At 40.3% G+C, this 14,722-nt stretch overlaps 1 protein-coding gene across 1 annotated transcript in view; it reads right to left on the bottom strand.

Moving 5' to 3' along the window:
* RAB30 (RAB30, member RAS oncogene family) overlaps positions 1-8,831 on the bottom strand; it is a 75,198-nt gene extending 66,367 nt beyond the window's left edge. Inside the window, exon 1 of the mRNA XM_030332592.1 lies at positions 8,614-8,831. The gene's annotated coding sequence lies outside the window, so the exon portion shown is untranslated. The remainder of the gene's footprint in view (positions 1-8,613) is intronic.
* Positions 8,832-14,722: the final 5,891 nt, after the last annotated feature.

The following is a 14,722-nucleotide window of genomic DNA, read 5'->3' as shown; positions in this document are numbered from 1 at the left end:
ATTATATATTTTTTTATTTTTATTTTTTAATGTTGATTCATTTTTGAGAGACAGTGCATGACCAGGGGAGGGTCAAAGAGAGAAGGAGACACAGAATCCGAAGCAGGCTCCAGGCTCTGAGCTGTCAGCACAGAGCCCGATGCGGGGCTCAAACCCACGGACAGGCAACCCCTAAGTTTGAGATTATAAAACAGCATACAAAATACACCTTTGTAAAGCATCTTTCATTGAACACTCTCATTAAAAGATATTAGTCTCGGGGCACCTGGGTGGCTCAGTTAGTTAAGCGTCCAACTCTTGATCACAGCTCAGGTCATGATCTCACTGTTTGTGAGATTGAGTCCTGGATCTGGCTCTGCACTGACCATGTGGACCCTGCTTGGGATTCTCTCCCTCCCTCTCTCTCTGCCCTTCCCTTGCTTATGCCCTCTCCTCAAAATAAATAAATAAATAAATAAATAAATAAATAAATAAGCAAGCAAACAAACTCTCAAACTCTCAAAATAAATAAACTTTATACACACACACACACACACACACACACACACACACATATATATATATATAAAAGGAAGGCTCCTGATGTTTCCACCTTTGTTTCCTTCTCAGAAAACCCAGCACACAATCTCCCATTTAGCTTATGCTCACAAATATTGGCCAAAGAAGTAACAATAAGACATTACAGGACAGAATGCCTTAAAAAAGTCCTTTGGAATACAAATGGCATTGGAATTAAATGAAAGAATAATATGAGCTGCCCCAGTGAGAGACAGCAGCCCCTTAACAACAGCACATATTTATGTACATATAAATTTGCCAAAGTCTTTTTAGACACATTATCTCATTTTGACCTCAAAATAACCCCCAATTAATAGAAGAAGAAACTGAGACTTGAAGAGATAAATTTCCACATAGCACAGAGCTCAAATCTGTGTGCTCCACCCAGCCACATAAGAATGGAAATAATTCATAGCTTGTGAACCTTGCAATCTTTTCCCCAGGGTCTCTGCTGGAACAGAGTGAGTCACTCACTGATGGCCACTCCTAAATTCATACCTTTTCTCCAAAAAAAATGCCAAAAATCTGCCCTGGGATTGCTCCTATTGATCTTCAGAAAGATGAACGGTGGGGCCTTTCAACTACCTGATTCAGCTGTTTTAAAAGTGGAGCTTAAATTCCCCTTTCTAGTGTGGTTGTGTGACTGCAATAGAGAGGAAGTGAGCAGTAGAGGTTATTTTCATCTCAAGGTGATGCTGTCTACATGTTAGTGAAATTAACCATAACTCAAAAATTTTCTGAAAAATTTTCTGGGGAAAACTCTTGGCTGTTTTATTGTTTCAGTTCACTTTTTAAACATCACACTGTGTTGTAGGCAGAGATAATGTATTTTATTTATTTCTTCCAGAGATTTTCACATTATTTACATACTCACCTGTACTATCACAGCCATTACAAAAGCAGCAGGAGTGCCGTGATTCCATTTTTGCCCACTTTCTGTCCACCCATCACAACTTCCTTCCCTTTAATAAGAGTTTACCCCAAGTGGCTATTGGACTTGGCAAAGGTAAGTAGAAATGGCACTGTCACAGACTGTTGGTAAAAATTTAAACCGGGGAGCAATTAACGGGAACTGTTTATGCCCTCTGACCAAGCATGTCCACCCCCAGAAATGTATCCGACAGAAATAATCCCACAAGTTGATCACAAAAGGATGCATACTCAAATGCGCACTGCAGTGGTATCCCACAGCCTTTAAGACAGGTAAGTTAGAACAACGTGCAAATGTGTGAGACAAATACTCAAAATATATTAAGAGGCAGCAAATAGAATTATATATATTATAATAGTATCATTAGTATATGTGTGTGTGTGGTGGGGGGGGAATGACAGAGGGATACATATCAAAATCTCAAAGTGAGGTGGAATCAAATCTATGTGAGGTATAATTAAGGGGAATCTCCTGTATCCAGTTCATTATCTATTTCTGTAATAAATTTTGATTAATCTTATGTCTAGACTCAAAAAAAAAAAATGTAGGATATATATTTAACGTGCCACTTGCCATCGTTTCCTCTTCGTTGGGAGCAGCTAGTGCTCCAGCTACCTCACTACCTCTAGTAATATCAAAGATAGCGTGCCAGCTCCAGAAGTTTGCATTCTTTTTTTTTTTTTTATGTTTTATTTATTTTTGAGAGAGAGAGAGAGAGAGAGAGAAAGAATGGGTGCAAGTGGGGGAGGGGTAACAGAAAGGGGACAGAGGATCCACAGTGGGCTCTGTGCTGACAGCATGAGCCCAATGTGGGGCTCAAACCCACGAACTGCGAGATCATGACCTGAGCTGAAGTCAGATACTCAACTGATGGAGTCACCCAGGCACCCCTAGAAGTTTGCATTCTTACAGAATGACAGGATTGTGTTTAGAAAGGACAGTTAAAAATCCCTTACAATATCCCCAATAATTGGTATCACAGCCCATACATAGGCTGATTAAATACTTGCAGTAACCAAGAAAATCACTGTCTTCTGAAGCAACCCTTGATGTCTTCTAGCTTTGGTGTGACATTCCTAATGATGACATTCAGGAACAGCAACTGATCTAGACACCAATATCCACAATATGTCAGGCTAAGCAGATGGAAGAATTATTGCATCCAAGAAAACTAACATTGTTACTGATTATCTAATATGCAGCTCCCATTCAAATTTCCTCAATTGCCCCCAAAATGTCCTTTATAGCTTTTTTTTTTTTTTTTTAAAGTCCAGGATCCAATCAAGAGTTACATGTTGCATTTGGTTGTCATAGCTCTTCAGTCTCCTTTAATCTAGGTCAGTCCCCTATGTATTTTGTTTTATTTTGTTTTGTTTCTCTTTCACGACATTGACATTTTCAAAGATTGCAGGCCAGCTGTTTTGCAGTATGTCCCACAATCTGGATGTGCCTGATTATTTCCTCATGATTAGATTTAGGTTAAACATTTTTGGCAAGAATTCTGCATCAGTGATATTGTGTACTTCTCACGGCATCAGGTTGTCCAGTTTTACTGTTATCTTTTTTCTTTGTGTTATCATTGTGGTTATTAAGCGAGTATCAGCCAATAAATAAAATATTTAAACCAAGAAATAAATATAACATTAAAAACAGTTACTATGACCACCAGGTATACAAGGCATAGTGCCAGACATTTAAAAAAATATATTATCTCATTTAAACCTCACAACAATCTTGCAAAAAACCTGAGTTCCAGAGACATTAAATAACTTGCCTAAAGATACACATATAGTGACAGAAAAATATGTGCATGCACACATGAACTCTCTCTCTCTCTCACTCACTCACACACACACACACTTTAACATATGATCCTGGCATCATGGTCTCTGCAAGGACCCTCTAGAGACGACTAAAGACCACTACCTTAGACACATCTTGCAGAGACCTATCTAGTTTTCAATGGTTGGATTCCTATGGAGAAGGAACTGAAAACAAATTATCTATGGTCTATATAAAATTCTTCCATACTTGGAAGTGTTCTTATTTGGAGATGAGCCACATTTCCATCATAGCCAAGAAAATAAGGCAATGGTTCCATAAACTATTATAACATTCTGGTGTTTTGTTCATCTTTTTTTTTACTCTTCTGCAACAAAGTGAGAAAAATAAAGACAATGTAGAGAATTTTTCATAAAGCTCAATATATTTTTAATTTTAAAAGTATGCTCTCCCTCAACTTTTGGTATTAAATGTCCTTTATTTTATGAGATAAAAGTGAAGAGGTCATTTTTAAAAAAATATATCTTGACTATAGAAAAATAACCATTGTCAATAGCACAGCCAATTTTATCTTATTTTTTGTAATTCTGCTTGTTATAAAATTCAAAACTTTGAGACCCACTAATTTAGGGAACACTATACAATTTTAAAATTATTTTTGAGAAACTAACTTGAATAAAGGAAGTTCAGCCCAAAAAGAAACCAGATCTGAAATATTTCTGAATTTCCCTAAAAGTCATCTACAAAATATCTCAAAGGCTGCAGGTCTCAGGAACACATTTTAAAGGATTTGTTAAAAGCATTTCACATTTGCCACTTGGCATTACTAAATGTCCTTTTCCAATGCACTGATACTTCCTGCTTTTGAATGGACCCTCAGTGACTTAAGTTAATTTACTCAGTCAACAAACTTTCAGAGTCCCTAATCTGTGCAAGATACTCTATTTGGAGCCCTTTCTTGCTTCATGTCTCAGGTCAAAGGTCTCCTGCCCTTCTCACCAATAAGAAAGAATGAAAGCCTTCCTTGGGGCTGTGCTCTCCTCCGGTGGCCTACATCACTCTCTTTATGTGACTATGTTTGTCTCTCTCACCAAATGAATTCTGCCAAAGCAAACACTATCTCATTCAATACTGTATTCTTAGCATGGTGCATATACAGCTAGGGGGAATCAGCATAAATTAATAGAATAAATATATTTTACAGATGCGGAAACTAAGGTTCAGAAATAGAATATAACATGTCCAACATCATACAGCTAATAAATAAGCAGCACCTGATCTTAGAAAGCTTCACAGAGCTGTCTTCAAGTCCACTATGCCACATCCTACACTTGGACAGGCTGAAGGAGAGAAAGATCTTGATGTCTGTCTGGAGCTTCAGAGTCAACCTGCCCAAAAGTCCCTCCTTGAACAAACAGACAAAAATCTGGACCCTGTCGAGTGTTCTTTTTTTCTAAAAATGGCATTCCCAGTTGCTCAAGGAAAAACTCTCTTGACTCCTCTCTATCCTCACATCTACTCAATCAACAATCTTATCAGTTATCATCTTCAAGTTGAGCATCTCTCCAATCTCTTTCCTTCTCTCCAAGCCATCTGCCACCACCCTAGACCCAAGCCACCATCATCCCTCATGCAGACTACAAGAATGACTTGCTACTTGTCATCCACACATTCACTTTGGCCAGTCCTTTCCTCCAATCTCTTCTTCACATAACAGCTAAGGTGATGTTTTCCATATCATTCTACATATATAATTCATTTAGCTAACTAAAGCCCTTTATTAGGTTCCTATTACTGTTAGAATAAAGACCAAAATTCACATAAGGCTCAGAAAACTCTACACTCTGCCCACCTCTCCAGCCTGCTCTGGTCTCGCTCCCCTTTGCTCTGCTTCCATATACTGACTGACGTCCTTTCAAACCCTCATATTCACTCCTCTGTCTTTTGTACTTTGAACATGCAGTTTCCCTTGTCAGAAGCCTTCTTTGTGTCCCAGTAAGCACCTCTCATTGACAACCTAAGTTACTTTCACTCACTCTTCAAGTTTCCTGAAGTGTCGTCTCCTATAGGAATCCTTCTCTGATTCCCCTAGACAGGGTGAAAGCACCAGTGAGGCACTCCTATTCGACCTTATAGCACATCTCCTTTTTGTCAGTAACTTCATCACACTGTGATTACTTGTCCAATGATTATCTCCCTGGTAGAATAGAAACGCCATGAGGGCAGGGGAAACCTCTCTTCCCACTGATATATCCTCAGTCCTGAAAACACAGTAGTTGCTCAATTAATATTTGCTGTCAGAATGATGAACTGGGACCAAATGGTAGCAGGCTATGATGATATGAGGCTAAGTAAGCCAAGGGGCAAGGATCGTTATCTATTTGCAAATATGTAAACAGAGGCAGAAAGAAATGCATAGTTATTCAAGGTCACAGAGACAGTGATGGCGCTAAATCTAACCCACCAGTCAGCTCATTTGTCCCTTTAAAACACTACAAAGCATCAGTAGGAGGGGGAGGATCTTAAAATAAGAAAATTAGTAATGAGGGGAGCCTAGGAAGCTCAGTTGGTTGAGCGTCTGACTTTGGCTCAGGTGATCTCGTGGTTTGTGAGTTCAAGCCCCAAGTCGGGCTCTGTGCCAACAGCTCAGAGCCTGGAAGCTGCTTCAGATTCTGTGATTCCCTCTCTCTGTCCCTCTCCTGCTCATGTTCTCTCTCTTTCAAAGAATAAACATTAAAAAAATTTTTTTTAAGAAAATGAGTAATGAGAAGGTGGTGAGAGACATGTCTAGAAGACCTTCTGAATCTGCCTGTCACACTGGTTGCCTCCATACTACCAACTTAGATGCCTAGAAAAGCACTAATGTTAAACAAACACGCATAACCACCACCACTCCCTTCTCCTTAAGGGGCGATATAAAATAACAAATGTTTTCATCCAAAAGAAGACACCACAGGAGGGAACACTGTTGCCACTCCAATTGTCTTAAAAAAAAAAAAAAAAAAAAAAAAAAAAAGGCAGTTTGGCCACCTGGATTGCTCCTCAGCAGTCAACAGAGAAGATGGCCTTCCCACCACTCACTGGAGCAGGAATCAGAAAAAAAAAAAAAAAAAAAAAAAAAGTATTAAACGACGCAGAAGCCATTTGAAGTCTTCTTATCCTTGGGAATTAAGAGAACATTTCATGTAAAGCAATTTTTTTAAAGTTTTTATTTATTTAAGTAATCTCTACACCCAATGTGGGGCTCAAACCATGACCCCAAGGTAAAGAGTCTCTTGTTCTTCCGACTGAGCCAGCCAGGTGCCCCTCAGGTAAAGCATTTAAAAACCTTGCTAACACACTGGCAGTTCTTAATACAGGTGCCAAGGGAAAGAACAGTGACATGCGCTCAGTGGCAACATGCACTGTCCACAAGCTGCTGAGGCCAAATTATGTCTGTCACAGAAGCCACAAAGGCCACAAGGTCAGGCTCATTGCTGCTCATCTTGCTTGGCACCCACTGAAAGAAAGAGAAAAGCCCAAGAGGACTCTGTGGAATAAATACTCACCAAGTCTATATCCACCATTGAGTTTCTGAGTGAGGTAAAGAAGGGGTGAGGAGGGTATGCAGAGATTGGAAAAAGGCTTAGACGTGATATATTGGTAATAAGAGGAAAATTTTGACATGGAGAGGAAAAATGGGAATTGTAAATGGAGAAACAGGGAAAGAAACTGAAAGAACTTCAAGAGACATAGAGGGGTGGGGCAAGGAAGTTACAGGCGAAAAGGGTAGGCTGGCCAGGAGAATACACAGTAAGCACCAGAGAAACGTAGAGAGAGGCAAAGCCAGGCAGTCTTTTCCCAAATCCCAAAGCTGCTAATTGCATCCCAATAAATCACTCTACTACAAAGCCCATATAATAGACTGTCCTTTGCATTCAGTAACAAGCAGCATTTAACGAAGCATCACCCAGCTGCAACTTTGGAGACCTAAGGTCTGAATCAAAAATGAACAAAATTTGTTCAGCAGCAGAAGACAACCAGTAATGACTTTCACAATGCCTGACCTGGCTAAAAAAAGGTTTGGCAGTTTGGAGTAAGCATAAAATGCTCTGGCATTTCTCCTTCTTTTGACATTCCAGGAGGGGGTGTGGTTGACCCCAAGTCCATTCATTTCCAAGGTTGTAGATCTCTCAGCTAAGACTGGCCCCATCTGTTCTGGAGTCAGCCAGCTGTTTATCTCCAAGTAACATTTATTGCACTAATCATCCTAATAACTCTTACAAGAAAAAAGCCAAAATCATACAAGCCAGAACGCTTACTGTCCTATTAAGTGCGTCAGTTGGCTTAAAAACAAAACCCAAAAAACAAAAAAACACTACTATGCTCCTGAGTTTCCCTAGCCAGGATCGCTCTTCCTTTCAGAAGGTATCTTGTGAGTACCTTTCAGTAATGGTAAATGAAGGTTAGCAGTGCTTCTAACTTTCCCTTTCCCCAATGCGTTAAAATGAACCAGGGTTTCCCTAATGATCCCTTCTCCAAACCATTAGTTGTGACTGGTGACTGTGCCACACGAAAAGGCAGCTCATTATGGTACCATTGTCAGTGGCAAGGAGCCTACTGCAACATAATTTAAAACACTCACACGAGCACAAATCTGTCGGCTCCACTTCCAAACAATCCTGCAGTAGGGAGAAGAAAAACACTTAACAAAAATGCTGCTTCCAGCAGCCTAAGAGAAGCTTCCTTAGACACGTGAAATGTTTCTCACTGGCAGGGAGTGCACCATTAAAGGACACTGTCACCTCAAATCATCAGAAAAGGCGAGACAAACGACATAGGCACACACACATAAAATAGAGCCCCACAAAACTTAACCTACTCAGGAGAAGCACGCTCATCTTAAAAATAAATAGTGTGTGCTTGCTCGAGCGACATAGAAATGTTCTAAAGTAGTGCAACCACAGTAAATCACTGTCTCCATTTCTCCCCACGCATCACCCCTTCCCACTCAAAACCTCAGCACTCGGGGCCGTCTGTGACAGGACTGCAGTCCGCCACCTCTGCCTTCTTCTGATTTTCCAAGAGCACTTCCCAACATGCTCCCCAGCCCAGCCCCCTCTTCCACCCTCAAAAAGGTTGAGGGGAGTTGAGACTAGGGAATTGGCAGGAATCGGTCCTCCGGCGGGGGAAGGTTGCTAGAGTTGTTCTTTGCAGTGACCCAAATTGCAGAGCTTTTCGCTTAGCAGCACTTGCGAGCACCTCTCCAGCCCTCCCGCCCCCATCTTCCCAAAAGAAAGCCTTGAGAATTAAGCGGGAGGAATAACTTGGTAGAACCATTTGAATAAATCACTTCAACTCACCTGGTTTGGGATATTTCTCCCCACCCCAGGCATAAACAAAAATGATGTGCGAATGAGTCACGCAGGCAAGGGAACGTGTTGCGATGTCCTAAGTCCAAGGGCTGGAGTGAGTCCCTGCCCTGGTGCTGCTGCTACTCTTAGCTCAGCTGGAGCAAGCGGCAATCACAAGCCCAGCAGCAGCAGGGGGGTGGATAGACCGTAGCACAATGAATGCAGTGGGGTTTTTGCAATGACATCATCCCTCTGTCCAAAAGGCCCCAATAGCCATGCTCAGGAGCGGTGCATTCTGGGAATCGTAGTCTTCTAAAGGCCTGGCAGGACACCGAGGCTATCGCGGGAACTACAATGCCCAAAATGCGCCAAGGTCGGACGTGCCCGGAGTGGGTGAAAGGAGCGAAGGGGACTCGGCCGCCATGTTAGGAGTGCTGGGACGATTCTGCGGATCCCGGCTGAGGTTTTAGGGAGCTTGCGAGCCGAGTGGTGGTGCAGTGGGGACGGTGAGGTGGAGGATAAACCGGTTGGAGAGCCTAAGGCCCGAACCTGGGGACCTGGGGTGGAGGCGGCATCTGGGGACAGACTGTAGGGCGGGTCCGGCTGGAGGCAGAATCAAGAGGCCGACTGGGCCTCGGCCTTACGGTCCAGCGGGTTGTATATAGGCCCCCTACACCTCTTGCTCCTTTTTCTTATTACGAGATTGAGGGAGTGGGTTTACTTCTGAGCTCAGAGCATCATTTCGGCCCGCTAACAGGACACTCGGAGCGGTTAGTGTCTTTGTTGGGCTGCGGGGACGCCGGACGGTTACCCGTTTCACTTCGGAGGAGCCCGCTTCTACCCACGGAGTTGGGTTATTTCTCCCAATTTTATTTTTATCTTTTTGTCATTGATACTCCAACCTTATTAACCCTCCGCAAAGTTTCGGACCCTCTTTGCTTTTTCATAAAGGAATGATTTGCAGAAGGGTCCAAAGAATTCGATGTCGAAAAATCGATGTTGGCTCTAGTAGCCAAAGCTGGAAAGGGACGGTGCTTTGGCGCCGCAATTAAGAAAAGACTAAGAGAGGTCTAAAGGAGTAACACCCGGTTTAAAATGCCCAGGATATTTTTGATGACAGGCCCATTGACGGCTGGCTATCGGTTTCGGAGTAACGTGGGTTCTTGAATAAACTAGAGTGTATGCTAAAATACTGAGAAGACAGGGTGTTCATTAGCATTAATCACCAACTTATTTTAAAAATACATTTAGTGTTTCACCTTTGTTATTCCATATATACTATTACTTTAAGAACTAATTTTTTAAAAATGAAACGAAAGTCACTGGTCTTAAGTTATCTTGCTCAGTATCTCAAATGAACTGTATTTTTTCCTAATTGTGTTACTGAAACAATGCTGTGTATTTGTTCTTTTTCAGAGTCTGTCTACACTGTGAAAGATGGAAAATTTCTTTTCCTCCTGAAGGTGTCTGAAGGGTTAAAAATGCAATAATACTTTATGCTGTTTTTCTCCCTTTTGCACAATTATTCTGAAAACAAAACTTGTTACTTTGGGTCAGTAAGGGTATGCATTTCACCTCTCTGTTAGTAATACTACAGGTGATGAATGTATTCTCCTATCAGGAAAGGCTAAGCAGAGTGATTAGAAATGATAAAAACATGGTAGAAACAGTCTTTCGGATGTATGCAGATGACAACTTTAAAAACATAGAAGAATGGTCTGCCATGTTTCTGAGAACAAGTCACAAGATGAAAGGCTTTATTTCATTTTTAACAAAAGTAATATGTGTTGGTTTCATTTATCCATGCAATACAATGGGAAAGACTCATACAAATATTTCTGTTCAGAAATACTGTCTTTGCAAGTATTGGTAAGTATAGGAAAGGGAGCAAAATGTTTGCTGTTTTCTTTCTGACCTTCAGTATAACTGTAGAAGTGTTTCACTTTTTTTTTTTTTTAATGTTTACTTATTTTTGAGAGAATATGAGCAGGGGAGGGGCAGAGAGAATGGGAGACAGGATCGAAAGCACTGACAGCAGAGAGCCCTGCCACTTAACCGACTGAGTCAGGTGCCCCTAAGTGTTTTACATTTAACAGAGAAAATTGGACAGGTTTGCATTTAGGCTTAGTTTCAAACTCTTAAATTATTTTTAGGGGTTGGTGGTTCACTGGTGTGTCTTATTTTACAAACCTTTAGTGAATCTTGTTCGTTGTAGAAGATATTTCTTTATATAAGCAATAACATCCTCAATCTGAGTTACTATGGAAGACAAATTTGCAAGGGCAGGGGGCAGATTGCTTACAAATCTTGTATGTGAGAAACTAGACCTATATGATGCAGTGATTTCTATAGTGTATAATTTGTCATATGTTTAGGTAGTTTGAAGTTTTCCAGGCTTACATCCAGTGGACATCTAACCATAAAGAAATGAAACATCTATTTAATATCTTTAAAAAGACTCTGATTTAACCTTTAACTTTTAGGGGGAAAAAGTCTGCATCCTTCTTTAGAAATTTTATTTACAAAGTTAATATTTGAGGAATTGGACACCAGCTTCTGAAAGATTAGCCTCAGTGATCCAGAGAAAGCACTGGGTTAGGTGAACGTTGAAAAGTGGGATTAGGAATGCTTGAGGTGGATAAAGCAACTTAAGTTCTTTTCATCTCAGAAAAGAATTAGGATATTGATTTGTGTTATAATTATAGGTAGCTTATTAAAGAGTATGGAGTCATTTGCTCTTATGGCAGGGTTTTTTTCCAACAGCTTCAAGTGTCAGGATCACATAGAGAACTCTAAAAATATATAGCTGAGAACTCTAAAATAAAATAATATATAGAGAACTCTAAAAATATAAAATAAAACAGATAGTTGTCCACTCATCTGTTGAATTATTGTTGAATTATTCTGCTAGGTTGGAACCCATTGTGTATTTTTAAAACTATGAGTGAGTGGACAGTGGTAGGGTAGAGTAGTTCTCTACATCCCATATTTGTGTTTATTGTGGTGCATTACACTAGCAATAATAAAAGTTTTGGCAAAGATTACAGGCTTGTTAGTAATTATACCCATAAATGAATTCTGAAAATGTGTAGATGAGGAAATGATCTGGAGATCAGTCTATACATTGGTGAGGGGAGTGGGTTGGGGGAGATTTAGTTTAGCCTTATGAGTACCATGATATCTTGAATTATCTGGATATTTCTTAGAGTTAGAGTTGAGTGTAATAGAAAGTAAGGATAAGAGACACTTATTGAATAAGAGCTCATGCTATCACAAGGTTATGGTAAAGCTATTCAGATTTTTTTTTTTTTTTTTTTTTTTTTTTAATTTTAGAGAGCAGGAGTCTGGAAAAAGGGCAGAGAGAGAGAATCCCAAGCAGGCTCCATGCTGAACATGGAACCCAATGTGGGGCTTGTTCCCACAACCCTAGGATCATGACTGGAGCTAAAATCAAGTCAGGTATTCAACCTGTTGAGCCACCCAGGTGTCCCAAGCTATTCAAATATTTAAAAGAAGTATCTAAAAAAAAGGCAACAAGATACTAGAATTTTTTGAAAATAACTTTTCTCTTCAATAACTCCTTTCCTTGCTGTGAATCCTAAGTTTTTAAAATTGGTGATGTCAGGGTGCCTGAGTGGCACAATCAGTTGAATATCTGACTCGGTTTCAGCCTAGGTCATGATCTCACAGGTTCATGAGTTTGAGCCCTGTGTTGGGCTTTGTGGTGGAAGCGTGGAGCCTGCTTGGGACTCTGACTCACACTCCCTCCCTCCCTCCCTCCCTCCCTCCCTCCCTCCTCTCCTCTCCCCTCCCTCCCTCCCTCCCTCCCTCCCTCTCTCTCTCTCTCTCTCTCTCTCCCCCCGCCCTCTCTCCCTCCCCCCTCCCCCCTCCCTCTCTCCCTCTCTCCCTCTCTCCCTCTCTCCCTCTCTCCCTCTCTCCTCTCTCCCTCTCTCCCTCTCTCCCCCCCCTCCTCCCTCCCCTCCCTCTCTCCCTCTCTCCCTCTCTCCCTCTCTCCTCCCTCTCTCTGTCCATCCTGTGCTCATGCTCTCTCTGTTTCAAAAATAAATAAACTTTTAAAAATAAAGATGTTACCTTATGTAGAGAGACGAGTCCTAAAGGTGCAGTGACAAGAGAATTGGAAAGCAGGGGGCTAAGATTCCAGGAGCCGAAGCATCAGTCCCCTGGCTCAAGCCTCTTTTTTTGCAAATTGATGACAGCAAGCACATACAACATAGTATTTGGCATCTTGACAGGTCACGCACCTGCAGTGTATTCCATACTGGGTCATGGCACCAGACCATGGGTCATGGGTCTGGCACCAGACAAAACATTCTTATCCCCAGGCCTCGCGCCTGTATGATGTCCTTCTGGAGAGAACGAGCACTCCCAGCAGCTTTCCGTCCTGAGAATGAAACTGCTTTTGGTTTCTTGCTGTTCTGTCCCTTTCCTTCAAGACATTCTTCCAGTGCCTCCAGCTTCTTATTCTCCAACAATCTTAGTATTCTTGGTATTTAGGTGAATGGTATACAATAGAGTATCTTTTTTTTTTTTTTTTGTAAGTTCCAAATTCTTTGATTCATTACTGAATTTGTCTGGGGTCTTTGCATTCAAAGTCCTGTAACATTCTGTCATCTGTGTCTGCTAAGGAATGAATACAACATTCAAGAGGACAAGCATTTCAAATTATGAAAGCAGTCCTAGAATTCAGGCACTTAATGGGTCCATCTTTAGTTGAGGGAAGTCCTATTGGATATGGAATGTGAAGACTGACTTCAGTATTTTGAGGAATATTGGCTTCCATTCCTGCTGCTTCAGTGTGAAATCTACCTTGAATAGCTTGCTCAATATCACAGAAATTAGTAACATTCTAAGCCTCATTGATAATAGCAGCCTCTAGGGATGTTGATGAAGATTAAACAAAAATAATTGTTTAATTATTGTTTAATAATTGTTTGACATTTAGGAAAGGATTTTGGAATATGTAAATTTGCTGTGGATTTTTTTTTTTTTTTAATTTTTAACATTTGGGTAAATGGTAATTTTTTTATTGGATGCTTTTAAAAATTAGCCACAGAGTACTTTAGAGTCATAAGGACAGAGGTTACCTTAGATGTACTCTTCCAACAATTTGGTCAAATTTACATGACCAAGTTCCTAGCAAAATAGCTCCATTTCTCCCTTTGATACAGTGATATGGGGCAACAATCTTTTTCAGCCCATACTGCATAAAAGAAGTATTTTATATCTTAAAAAGTTCTAAAATAACACTTTTCTATGCCAACCTATAAAATTTGAGAGAACAACTATCTCTTTTGCTATCTTTATCTCTTTTCCAAAATAGAAATAATTTTCTTAACCTTTCTCAGAAATGAAATGCCAGCAACCCAAAGGTGATATAGACCCAACAAGTACATTAAAAGTTATTCTAACCTGATCACAGAGTTGAGACAAGTAAACTTAAAGGGGAAGAAACATTTTATGAAAACATCTTTACAGACCTCACCTTAGATTAAGTTAGATGTTTTCTAGTGTACATTTCTATGAGTGAACACAGCATGTGCCATACAGAGTTTAGCGGTTGGACTTTCTCTAGGGAAGATCTTAACACATTCTGGAAACCTTAATATTTCATATTTTAAATACTACTTTGAGTTAATATTCAGGAAACTAAAATGTATGTTTTCTAGTCTTAGATGACGCATGGTGTTTGAAACAAATTGGCATAATTTTAGCTGCTGGAGTTTATAGGCCACTGAAGGTAAATGCAGTAAATATCCCAAGGTCAAGATTTAAAATCCAAACGTCCATAGTTCATGATTAACCAGAAAAGTGAGCCCTATTTATCTGGTGATTTGATTTCTCGGTTTTTAATAGGTTTGGATAATTTTAACACTAGAAAATATTTCTTTGCAGAAGTATATGAAGATGAATTTAATCAAACATAAATGTTTATGAATATAAAGCCTTTTAAAGAAACTGCAGAAATATGCAGTTGTAAGCAATTATATGCAAGTATGCACATACTTAAAATTCTTAACTTGATACATAGACATTGAGGGTGCTATATGGATTTGAACTTGCTGTGAAGATCAATCCTCAGTCATATCATAAACCCTTT

This window comes from Lynx canadensis, chromosome D1 (assembly GCF_007474595.2).
Source record: "Lynx canadensis isolate LIC74 chromosome D1, mLynCan4.pri.v2, whole genome shotgun sequence".
Taxonomy (NCBI): domain Eukaryota; kingdom Metazoa; phylum Chordata; class Mammalia; order Carnivora; family Felidae; genus Lynx; species Lynx canadensis.
Note: the sequence above shows the minus strand (reverse complement) of the source record. Positions and strands in the feature narration are given on the sequence as shown.